This window comes from Sturnus vulgaris, chromosome 6 (genome assembly GCF_052056855.1).
Source record: "Sturnus vulgaris isolate bStuVul1 chromosome 6, bStuVul1.hap1, whole genome shotgun sequence".
Classification (NCBI taxonomy): Eukaryota; Metazoa; Chordata; class Aves; order Passeriformes; family Sturnidae; genus Sturnus; species Sturnus vulgaris.
Genome location: NC_142248.1, coordinates 8,328,143 through 8,340,539, shown reverse-complemented (window position 1 = coordinate 8,340,539; position 12,397 = coordinate 8,328,143). Strand labels below are relative to the sequence as shown.

The 12,397-nt window shown below is 49.8% G+C and overlaps 1 protein-coding gene across 3 annotated transcripts in view; it reads right to left on the bottom strand.

The window, feature by feature from the left end:
• The window catches only part of PRDM11 (PR/SET domain 11), a 49,796-nt gene extending 44,291 nt beyond the window's left edge, over positions 1-5,505 (bottom strand). The window contains exon 1 of one of the 3 annotated variants that reach the window (XM_014881901.2): positions 5,399-5,505. The gene's annotated coding sequence lies outside the window, so the exon portion shown is untranslated. Of the gene's footprint in view, positions 1-4,881; positions 5,063-5,398 lie in introns of those variants that run through there. The other 2 variants (XM_088166827.1, XM_088166826.1) reach the window with 2 other exon arrangements.
• Positions 5,506-12,397: the final 6,892 nt, after the last annotated feature.

Below are 12,397 nucleotides of genomic sequence, written 5' to 3'. Positions count from 1 at the left end.
CACCTCCCATGAACTGTCACCACTCTGTCCTTAGACATCTCCCCCGCTACCCACAGCCAGGTTTCCACGGGCAGAAGCCAGCCCAGCTGACAGCAGCACTGGCAGCAAGGTGAGTGCAGGGAGTGGCAGCCCCAGCAGGGCTTGATGCCAAGACTTTAGAACAGCACTCCCTCCTCTGGGACAAGTCACTACAGGCGAAGGAAAACTAGGCTTGCTGAAAAGCCAAAGCTTAAGGAAGGGAGAAGAAGGAGGGCAGAGAAAGGAAGCCATTTATCAGAGCATGCTCAAATTGGACAGTTTGGCTTATGACAGACCCTTCTGATGGGCCCCTTACCGACGGCTGTCCACGAGCAAGGGACTGCACTGAAACAGTTCTGCAGCATGCATTACTGATTGACTGCTGGAGGCTGCCAGGTTCTGCAGCTTAAACTTTATAAATGATATCTATAATGCTTTTACCTTCTGACTGCACAGGAACTGTTCTGAGCCCCGGTACTGCCTCCCAACCCTGCAGAGAGAAGTGCCCTTTCAGCAACAGCTCTGAAGAATACAAACTATCCTGCCCCCACAAATGGAGTGATGACCAAGAAACACAACAGCAAAGCTTTAAGTGACAATATCTTTAATTGTTTGATTCTGCAGAAACATATGTTCTTGCACTTAAGTGAAGAGCTTTGGATGGAAGCTGGAAAAATGCCTGTGCCAGTACCACCTTCAATTCTAGCTGAACCTCAAAGCCTACGTGCTGAGGACAGTGACCAGACTTCTAAAACACCACATGGAAAATGTGATTCTAGTTGCCAAGTCAAAATTTTCTCCTTCATCTCTGCTTTTTTGCTCTCAATTCTCCCAGTCTTTTTGATCAGTATTCTCCCTCATGTAGTGGACATTATAAAGAAAAATTTCTCTAACACGGAATACTCATGTTACCCTCCTCACAAGGCTTCTTCTCCATCCACCTTGGTTCCATCTACCTCTCAAAGATGCCACAGGACAGCTCTGTTTTCCACTGCTCTTTGGTTTCTTGTACCTGCAAAATTCTTCCCTTTCCACGGCACTTCTCCCTCATCTTCTTTCTGAAGATGGCATACAGGACGACACAAACCTCTCACCTTGTCCTCTGCTTTTCTTGGGATGGTTGGACTTGCTACTGGAATCCACTTGCTCAGACAAGCTTAACTAGCAGGGATTCCTGAAAAGCCACATTTTACTATGTAGCTTTAGAAGGAACATTTCTCTAGAGGCTTTATTTGAAAACACCTTTGGTAGCAGAGAAGAGGTCACAGGGAGAACAGAAAACCCTGTGAAATTAAAGCCTTCTTTACTCCACTACTGCAGAGGGGTCAGTGCAAGAGGAGGCACTAAAACTGTGTGCAGCTGCACAAGAGCTCTGGTCCAAGAAACTTCACACCAGAGCCTCAGGCGGGAGCGCTGCACAGAGGCGCTTACAACGAAAAAGCCACGAGCAGGACAAGGGCTGAAACGTGAAGCAGCATCCCACAGCAGGGCTGCCCAGCTGCAGGCCAGCAGGAATTCTGCCACTTGCCCAATGCCAGCGGATAGTGCATGTGCTGACTCCCCTTCACCGGCTATGCCTGTGCCTCAAGCAGCTCTCGGTCCCCGGGTCCGAAGTCAGGTGAGAGAACACATCAGGCAACTCAGCACTCATACAAGAAAATACATCAAGCAAACCCTGATGCGCATCCAGGCTGACTCCAGGTTTCTTAAAATGCCAGAAAGCTGCAATGCAAACTGAAAATTAGTGGTATTTGCTTGCTTTGGCTTTACTTAGGAAAATCACACATCTCAGATACACATATTCCCAGTGCAAAGGAGGCATGAGAACTTCCCACCTGCACTCATTCCACTGGAAACAAAAGACATTACTTCTCACTGGTACCCAGTCTTGTACCTTCAGATCAAGTTTTAGCAGCTTATTTCCTTGTTCTGAAGGTCCCCAAGTTAGCCTATAGCATTATGAACCCAAACTGTTTTGCCTTTGGGACTACATTTAGTTTCTCCATGCAAATTTTCACATCCATATAACACCACTGGATTGGCAATAACGATTTTCAATACCAAAATGTCACAAATATTGGGCAGCATTTTAAGAGCTCTGGAAGTGGTTTAGCAGCACTTATAGACGAACCAGCAAGAGACAGGCTGTGCTAACAGCAACTTTAAGAATAAAGAACTAGGTAAAAGCATATACTTTTGCATAAATGGACATGGGGAAAAAACAACAACTTAAAACCCCACAGCTCCACTTGGGAATTAACCAGCATGAGAAAAAAAATATGGAAAGAAAAGAGTATTAAAAAATAGCACAGAAGGATAAAGTACTCTCTATAAAAAGACCAAAGACCTCTCTTGCCTGGGCTTGTAGTATTTCTCATTAATATACACACTTTGATTCCTGACTCAGAGTGGCAACTTCCACTCACCACAATGCCTGTATCCCCCTGATCCCAAAGCCAGCCTGCTGCAATGCAGGAGCCCTCCTGCAGTGTTCACAACCTTTACACTGCAGTTCCATCACTTTCCAGCAAGGAATACTACCAACAAGCTGCCCCCATCCCAATAAGATGGACATTGCTTCAGTCCACAAAAACCAGGTTTCAAAGAAGTCCTTGCTTTTGCCATCATTATTTAAAATCAGGCATTACCTTCACTATACTCTTCCCCTTTACTTGTTAAAGAACTGCAAGTAATTGCATTCAGTGACCAACAAGGCTCACAATGAGAACCCCCATAAACTGCACCAGAAAGCACCATGCTTCATGCGTGGTCCACAAAGATGCTAAAGGAACAACAGGCCAGTATCCCAAAACCAGAGAGCTCCACACCAAAGCCAGCACTGAGCCAGGAGGCTCAGGACCTCCTGCATGCTCCACAAAGAGCTTTGACATGACTCCTGAGCAGGAGGGAACAACAACTTGCCCTGGTCCTGATAATCCATGCTGCAGTGATATTGGTCGATTCAGCATTTAGCCAAGAGTCAAACTTCAGCATCTCCCATGGCTACCTCAATTCCCCCCCTGGTGAATAGTTCCAGCAGCCAACCCCTCCTGCTAACACAGCCCTTGGCCACACCAGCATTTGAACTCTTTGCAGGCTGCATGTATTTCAAGAGCTCCACACCACCCAGCCCTGTGCTAAACCATTCCTTCTAGAGCAGGAACACCTTTGGTCCAAAAGCACCCCTTGCAAGAAGCAAACACCCATCACATCATCTCAATACTTTTGTTTCCGACTGCAGCTTGCACTTGAAAAGCAAAAGCACACCATCCTTAGGAGGCATGCATGTCTGTTGTGGGGTTTATATACAATTCATTAGGAAGTCAGGAGACTCATTTCCCCTTCCACTTTCACTGCTAATAATCTTGGTCATCAGACAAACGGAAACTTAGGGGATGTGAAGCCCAACCCAGGCTGCAAGCCTGTGCTCTGCCAGTCTCACAGGGAGTTAAATTAAACCTTGCTGGCAGGACCAGATCCAAGGGGCTGCTGGATATTTTGGGCTGGGGCTCCTCTGCTGCTCAACAAACCGCTGCACACACCTGCAGTGCTGGAAAACAATCCTATCTTACAGTTAGGTTGGTATTTTTTTAAGCTGGTTTTGCCAGTTCTCCTCCCACTAATGAGAAGCATTAATCACAGGAAAAAGAGGAAGCAACACTGAGCCAACAGTTTTGCCCACAGGCCAGCTTTTTTTTTTTTTTTTCCAGGGATCAGAAAAGGAACTCTGGAGGCATCTTCCATTTCCCTTACAAATATAAGCGATATAGGACCATTTGCAAAGAAACTTGAGAAATTTTGTAACTTGAAAAAACAACACACAGAGGGAAGAAGACCCAAGAACGTGCATCTGGAGTTTTTCTGCGCAAGTTAAGAGAGCATCTCGGCGGAGCGGTGCAAAGGCAGCTCTGCCTGGCGCTGTGCACGGGGTGCGGGCGATGCCGCAGGCGGGGTGCCCGTGTCCCCGGGGTGCCCGTGTCCCCCGGGATGCCAGTGTCCCGAGGGTGCTGGTGGCGGTGGTGCCCGTGTCCCCCGGGGTGCCCGTGTCCCGAGGGATGGCCGTGTCTCGCGGGTGCCGGTGGAGCCCGTGTCCCGAGGGATGGCCGTGTCCCCCGGGATGCCCGTGCCCCGGGTGGAGGTGGCGGTGGCGGTGGTGACCGCGTCCAGAGGCATGCCCTATTCCGAGGGATGTCCGTGTCCCCGGGGTGCTCTATCCCGAGGGGTGCCCGTGTCCCGCGCAGTACCCTATCTCGAGGGGTGCCCTATTCCGAGGGGTGTCCGTGTCCCCCGGGGTGCCCTATCCCGAGGGGTTCCCTATCCCGAGGGGTGTCCTATCCCGAGGGGTGCCCGTATCCCGAGGGGTGCCCTATCCGGAGGGGTTCCCTATCCCGCGGGGTGCCCTATCCCGAGGGGTGTCCGTGTCCCGCGGGTGCCGGCGGTGCCGCCGCCCCGGAGCGCCCCGCGCGGCCCCGCCCCCGCGTTCCAATGTGGCGCGCGCCCGCCCGCCCCCGCCGCTCATTGGCCGGCGGCCGCGTCAGTCGCGGCCCCGCTGGCGGGGCGGGGGGGGCCGGGCGGGCGCAGCCGCGGCGCGGGCGGGAGCGGCGCGGCGGGAGCGGCGGGGCCGGGCCGGGCCCCGCGCAGCCCGCCCCGAGGGGGGAAAAGCCGGGCGGGCGGGGTAAGGGGAGGAGGGGGCGATACCTGCGCCCGCGGGTCTTCGCCGCCGCCCCGCCCGCTGCGGGCACCCCCTGGGCCGGACCTCCCCTTCCCCCCCCCCCCCCCCCGGGTTGGGACGGGTTCCCCCCCCCCCCCCGCGCTCCGCAGCCATTTTCGTGGCCACCTTGGCTACCAGCGAGGCTGACTCACCTCGGCACTGCGGGCGCGGGGAGCCCGCCTCGGCGTCGGGGGGCCCGCTCCGCCCGGGAGGGGCGGGGGGAGCCCGGCTGGCTGCGCCCTCCCACCCCGCCGGCCCCGCTGGCTAGTCCCAGGCGAGGACGGGTCCCGGGGCCGGGCCGGGCTCGGCGGAGGCGGCAGCGGCGGCTCCCTCCCTCCCGGCCGTGACCACCATCTTATTAGCACAGGAAATGACATGGAGAACGGAAGAGAGGGGCGTTCGGGGGCCGAGCCCGGGGACCCCCCGAACCGGGGGGAGGCGCCGCCGGCCCGCCCGGCCCGGCCCGGCCCGCCGAGGCTCTCCCGGGGCCGCGGCGTTCCCGCTTTCCTTCCAGATACCCGCGGTGGGAAAAGAGGAGGGGGGGGAAAAAAAAAAGAATAAAAAACAAACCCCAAAAGCCGCATAGAGCAAGGGGGGGAAAAAAAAACCACCAAAAAAAAAACAAACGCAGAAGAAGCCGAGCAAGCCCAAACCGCCCGCGGTTCCCACCTCCTGCTCCGGAGCCTGCGAGTTCCGCGCGGAGCCGCCGGCGATCAGCGCCCGCGGCCGGCCGGGGGGCTCGGGGGGGCTGTGCCGGACAAAACCCGCCCGGGCGGCCCGCGGGCACCGCGCGGGGGGAGCCGCCGGCCCAGGGGCCCGTCCCGGCGGAGCCGCCGGGCTCCCCCACGGGCGCTGCCGCGGCCACCACCTGCCGCCGCCCGGCACCGCCGAGCGGGACCCGGCCCCCGCCCGCGCCCTCGGGCCGCCCGCCTCCGGGGCACGGCGGCCAGACGTGACCCCCGCCCCGGCCGTGCCCCGGGGGCTCCCCCGCCGGCCGCGGCCAGCGGCGGACGGAGCTGCCCGGTTTGGGGCGCCTGTCCCCCCGCAGCACCCCGCGCCTCTGCCCGCCCCTCCGGAGTCTCAGGCTGTTCGCGGGAAAAAAAGTGAATGAGAATGCGTGGTGTTTCCTCGGAGGTCGGTCATATTTCAAATTACACCCCCCTAAAAAAGTAACCCACCCCACAGCAACAGTAACAACAAACCCTACCCTCCAGCTCTGAGCAGAAATTGCGGGCAGCATGACGGATGACAAAAAGTAGGCACAATTTAATAAACAGAGGAAGCATGTCTCACCAATAAAACAAATTCTAAATAAAACCATCTGCAAGCGTTAAATTTGAAACAATGCAAACTCTTCAGCTGCTTTGCCAAAAGAGGCACAACAGGGGGTAAAGAGAGGAATGGATAAATAGCCATCATTTTCCAGTTCCTTCGGTTGACAATGGACTTGTATGCAAACAGGGCTGTGGTGACAATGTGCCGACTTGGATTCTTGGAACTTACTTCCCTTTTTCTGTAACCCTGAGAAACACCATTTTCTGCAGTCCTGAGAAATAAATTCTCTCTTGATAACTCTCCATCCTGAAATGCCTACTGTACAAAGTTGGTGTAAATAAGAGAAAAGCTGAGTGAGGACAATAAGTATAAAGGTATATAGCCCAAGCAGAATACGGGCCTGCTTCTGCCATCCTTGAGCTGCTTCCACTGCTCTCACTGAGCCTTGTAGGGTGGCAGAACTTCAGGGTTAAGTCTTGATGTATTCCTTAATTTAAATTTTCTGGCAGAACAACAAGGAAGTTAATCAACTCGGGTTCAAAATAAGCTGTCTTTGCAAAATCAGACAGTGTGGCACAGATGATTATTCAGAAGTTCAAATGCATATCAGTCATCAGATCTCCAGCTGTAGCTCGCTTTTTGTTCCCCATTTCTAACCCCTGGGAAGAGGATTCCTTCTCAGAGGAAAAGCGTGCGGTGTCATTTTACCCCTTCCAGTAATTGCAGATAGATGGACTTTGAGGCACTTGCACTTGCCTTGGAAAGACCATAAGCTGTCAGCACCTTTAGACTCCTCAGAAATATTAGAGATCCTAATAGAGCTGCCCTAGTTTGCAGTTTCTGTCTGTGTGCTGAAATGTGTCAGAACACTCAACTGGCAGTAAGTGCAACAATGGGTTTGTAAATATGATTGATGAATGGACCAAGAGGAAAAATAATAATTAAAAAACCAATAAAACTCATGTGAGTAATACAAATGCACACTGAATGCCAAGCTAATTTGGAGTAATAGTTTAGTTGTAGCTATTGTAGTCAAAGGCTGCGAGAAAAGGCTCAAAGGGAGGCATAAAGCTTTTATTTGTAAAGAAAATTAAATATGTAAGTGCGATATAAATAACAGCTATTATGTCTTCCTGCAAACACAGGCATGCTAATTTATTGAGAGGCAGTGGCTTTGTTTTAATGTGTGCCAGTCGCCTTTATGTGCTTAATAGTCAGGTGTGTTGGGTTTGTGTGGCAACGTTTGGGGAGTGGGGAGGCTACAGGGGTGTCTTCTGTGAGAGGATGCCAGAAACTTCCCCCGTGTCTGACAGAGCCGACTGCAGCCAGATCCAAGCTGGACTCACTGCTGGCCAGAGCCGAACCCATCAGCGAATGTGGAAGCACCACTGAGATAACACATCTAAAAAGGGAAGGAAAAACTGCAACTGCAATTGCACCCAGAGAGAGGAGTGAGAGTAAGTGAGAGAAACAGCTCTCCAGACACCATGGTCAGCTGAAGAAGGAGGGAGGAGGTGCTCCAGGTGCCAGAGCCGAGATTCCCTGGCAGCCTGTGGAGAACACCATGGTGAGGCAAGGTGTGCCTGTGGTGGTCCGTGGTGTAGCAGATATCTACTTTTGCCCTCTGAAGGACCCCACACCAGAACCGGTGGATGCTCCTGGCAAGACCTGTGGACCTGTGGAAAGATGAACCCACACTGGAGCAGGTCCGCTGGCAGGATTTGAGACCCTGCAGGAGACCCTTGCACAAGAGCAGTTTGTGAAGAACTGGAGCCCATGGGAGGGACCCCACACAGGAGCAGTGAAAGAATGTGAGGAGTACTCCCACTTAGGAGGAAGGAGCAGAAGAGAAAATGTATGATGAACTGACTGCAACCCCCATTCCCTGTCCCCCTGCACTCCTGGAGGGGAGGAGTTAGAGAACTCAGGAGTAAAATTCAGCCCAGAAAAAGGGAGGGTTGGGGGAAGGTGTTTTAATATCTAGTTTTTATTTCCCATTATCCTTCTCTGATTTGATTGGTAATAAGCTAATTTTCCCAAGCTGAGTCAGTTTTGCCCTTGATGGTAATTAGTGACTTATCTTTCCTTGTCTTACTTCAACCCATGAGCTTTCAGTAGTCATATTTTCTCTCTGCTGTCTGGTTGAGGAGGGGAGTGATAGAACCACTCTGGTGGACACCTGGTGTCCAGCCAAGGTCAACCCATCCCATCAGGAGATAAAATCCCCATGAAGAAGATTTTGTATCTTTTCTGTCTAGAAACAAATTATGGAAGGAAGACAGTGCAAATTTGTACTGTCTCTGCAAAAGTGTTACCTTTGGGGCTTGAAAAGGCTTCCCTTCTCCAACAAGCTGCCTCCTCACTTATTAAGAAGACATAGGATTAATTTTTTTTTTTTTTTTAATGAGTACATTCAGCCCCCATTCCACCACCCACAGCAATTCTCCTCTGTCTGACAGGCTCTCAGAATAAAACTTTACAAATGGCAACATCAGTTCAGAATGACTGTCTGATTAGGTTTTGACAGTATGAATGTCTAATTAGGTGTTGACTTTCCAGTATTATACTGCCAAATCTGTTCCTCCACAAAATGCTGGATATTCTCCTGCAGAGGCAAAAAGTTTCTTCTACTGACACTGAACTTTTAGCCAATGGTATAAAAAATAACGCTTGCAAAAGTGGGTAAAATTGAATCAAGCTTGTCAAAAAACACACTTAAATGATTTTCAGAGCTCCAAGTGCTGGGAGCTGGCAGGTACATCTGTCAGCTGCAAAATCTGACCCCTGCACCAGAAGAGTCAAGATGTACTTCGTGGAATGAGCTTACCTAAAAACACCCAGTGTCTCAGGCACAACAGTGCAAAGAGGGTGGCAGTCAGGACCTGTGCTGGAGGTGGGGTGGTGGCTAATGCCTGGCTGTCTTCATCAGGGTGCCTAAGGAGAGGTAGGAAAGCATTCGGGTTCTTCTGCAAGCTGTAGCACACAGCAGCCTTGACATTACTGAGTATTCTCTCATTTAAGATTGTTAACATCATATATCAATACCAAGAGGCAAGTGCTTCCCAAGCCCTGAGAAAACAGTTTCTTGGGGCCAAACTTCATCTTCCTCCAGGAAAGGTTACCCAGTTGCAAGCAGAAAGGAAAATCGAACTGCTATTGCCCAGGCAACATTTCTCTAGCACACAGAAAAGATTTAAATTTGCAGGAGCACAGCTGTTGCTCTCAGTCAGTGTGTTGCTAGCTGTTAAACATCTTTTAGCATTAAAAGTTCTGTTAATAAGCCACACCAAAAATCAGGGACATTTCCACATTCATAGGTTATTAGATAGTGAAGCAGAATACAAACTTTTCCCTTTGAAAATCTGAAAATGGCCTACAGAAGAAAAGGAAATTACATGACTGAGAAGGAAACTCGGCCAGAAGCCCATAGTTACAAATTACTGTAGCAGGGTGGGACAGGCTCCGAATGAGGTGCGGGGGAAGAGCTCTTTGAAGAGCACGTAACTGTGTAACTGCAGCTTGTGTTTTTATTTCTCCTGTACAATAGAAGTGGTGATGACCTTCACCCAGCAGTGCTGGGTGTTTTTCCTCATCATGCTATATGAGTCTTCCACTGTTATTGGTAGTAGAATATGAATCCTTTAGCAATGCAGTGCTTTCCTTGAACTTCTGAGTTTCACTGGATTAAGCCTAATGAACAATTCTCCAAGGAGGCTGATGAATATTTCTGAGTTCAACTGGTAAGCAAGAAACTTCTGGGTGCAACCTTCTACCCTTTACTTTCTTCTTCACGCTTGGCAGTTGTGCCACTGCCTGAAGGGCTGAGCCTGCCCATGCCGTGGCCACAGCAGCTCTGGTGCCAGCAAAAGACCAGGGAAAGGCACGGTTAGGGACAGTGGGGATGGAGGCATGATCCTGCCTGGGATTTAGAGCCCTCCTGGGAATGCTGTAGAGCTGTGCAGGCAGCTGGGGGTATGGTCTGATGGTACAGGTGCCAAGATGCAGCAGGCAGCTACAGCCACTCCAGCAGTCACAGTCCCTCGGGCTGCCCCCTCTGAGCTGCATGCCTAACCCAGCAATTGCCAACATCAGCAAAAGGATGGGACCATGCTGTCTGGGGAGAGGAGGGAAGCCAGACCTTTCCCTAGGCAGCAGCGAGCCAGGGAATCAGCCTTGGCATCGACACCTCCAAGGCAGTGGTGTCCTGAGGATTTCCTGTTCTGTGGTGAGTGGGTGCTGCCATGGCCACCCAGTCCTGGCTGTGCTGACAAGGCTGAAGAAGAAAGCTGAACTGGGTTAAAAATAATCCACCAAAAAAAGAGAAGAAAGCTGCTTAGTTATCATAGTATTGGTCCCTGCATGTGGATAGCCTTTTACCCAAATTGGTGCCCGTGCCTCAGGCTGTAGGGATGGCAGCAGGAATTAGCAGTCAAACTGTAGCCAGAAACACAGAAATTAAATCACTTGCCCAAGACCAGCCCTGAAATCTTTTGGGCTAGAGGAGGCACATACAAAGCCTTTTTCAAATACTAGGGTCTAAGAATTTGCACTGGTATGTTTTTAATGAATAACTAGAACTGCTTTTCCATATGAAATGGTCTCTCTGTAGTTGGCCCAAAGACTGGAAAGAGAGGAATGTCTCTGCTCACAAGCACTTCAAAACTCAGTGGTTTGTTTCTAGGCACCCGTCACATGTTTTGGCAGTCCATAGGAATGTGCACTTCTGTATATCACAAGCAGCTACCCTGGCTTGAGCCAAATAACTTGTGCTTAACTATAAAGTTGTCTTTAAGAAAGACACTGAGTTCTGATCTTCAGAAATCAAGAGATAAAGCATTTATCTTTCCCTTTATCCTGTCCTCATTATAAACATGGGCTTGGAATCTCGGTATGAATTTGGCTGCATCCACCTTCTGGTTCTTTTTATGCTTTTCTTTATGCTTAGATACATCCTTGATATTTTCTTCCTGGGAAGATATTATCTATGCTGTTATCTAGTCAATTCAAAATATTTCCTTTTGAGTTAGTTAATTAATTTTTCTCTTTAAATCTCTCAACAAAAGATATTTTTATCAGTCCTTATATTGTTTTCCTGCTTTTCCTGTGAACCCCACTCAGTTTTTCAACATCCGTTTTAAAACACGGTTGTCTGAACTGCCCCTGGCAATATAGGATCCACTTAACTAAAAATACACATATGTATTTATATATAAGTAACTTTACAGCTATGCTTTCAGGATCACCACAGTATGTTGTTGTGTCAGGACACTACAAGTTCCTCATGAAACTGTCCTGTTACCCTTTCCAGTGCTGCTGTTACTCAGAGGGTGTTCCATCACTCCTTGGGAATGGCTTGTGCTCGCTGGCCATGCATGGCACTGCCTGCAAAATCCCTTTCTGGGAATGGGCCCATGTTTCTGACATCAAGCACTCTCAGATCAGATAGCATAACACCTTCTCTTCCCTCGTTTGCTAATTTTGATCTCATCTGTGAATTCTATCATCAGTCATTTTACATTTAACTTTCTGATGTAATACTGAATAGGTTAAATGTAAATGCTTCTTAGAAAGTCCATTCATTACCAGTTGTTTATCTATTGCAGTACCTGGAGGCAGAGTTCCTGAGCAGGGTTCATTATTTGAGAGAGCTTGTGGTCACTTCAGCCCAAGACTTGCAGTTGGCTCTGAGTCTACATTGACTCTCTACCTGTTAGATCTCACAAATCTGGAGTTTTTGAGCTTTCTGTGCTTCCAGGCACAGATCCCCTGGGAAACACTGCTCTGGACCTGAAACCTTGGAGTCGGCTTGTAAATATGAATAACAAGTTAGAAATCACAGATGTGTAGTGGGTTAGATGTGTATATTTTCACTGGGTGATGGGTTGTAAATTAGAGATTTTTATAGTATAGGGGTGGATATGGGACAAGATGGAGAATTTTGGGTGGTGTCTTTTTCTTTGTTCATCTTCTTTTTCCTTCTTCTTCACGGAACTCAGGTAGTAATCTTTGGTTGGTCAGTCAAATGTCACTCTAAGTCTCGTGGGACTCTATTATTGGGTCAAAAGGATAAATAATGTAGGTGTTAAACTTTTATTAGTTCGTTTAGCTTTAAAAAGCCTTGAAGCAGGCTCAGCTGGAGCCATTTTTCCCACTTCTAGAAAGGAGATGGAGGTGCTGTAGTGCTTTCTGTGATTTTTAATAAGATATAATAAACATCCAAGCCTGAACATGAGAATTGCCTCAATCATGTTTCTATTAATCCTGGCTCTGAGGGAAAACAGACGAGACTGATGACAAACCACTAATGAGTGGTGCAAAGCCCAGCATACACCCCTAACATCTACCCACACTTTTTACCAGGGAGTTGTAGCTACTCCCTGCTGCTCTTGGGAA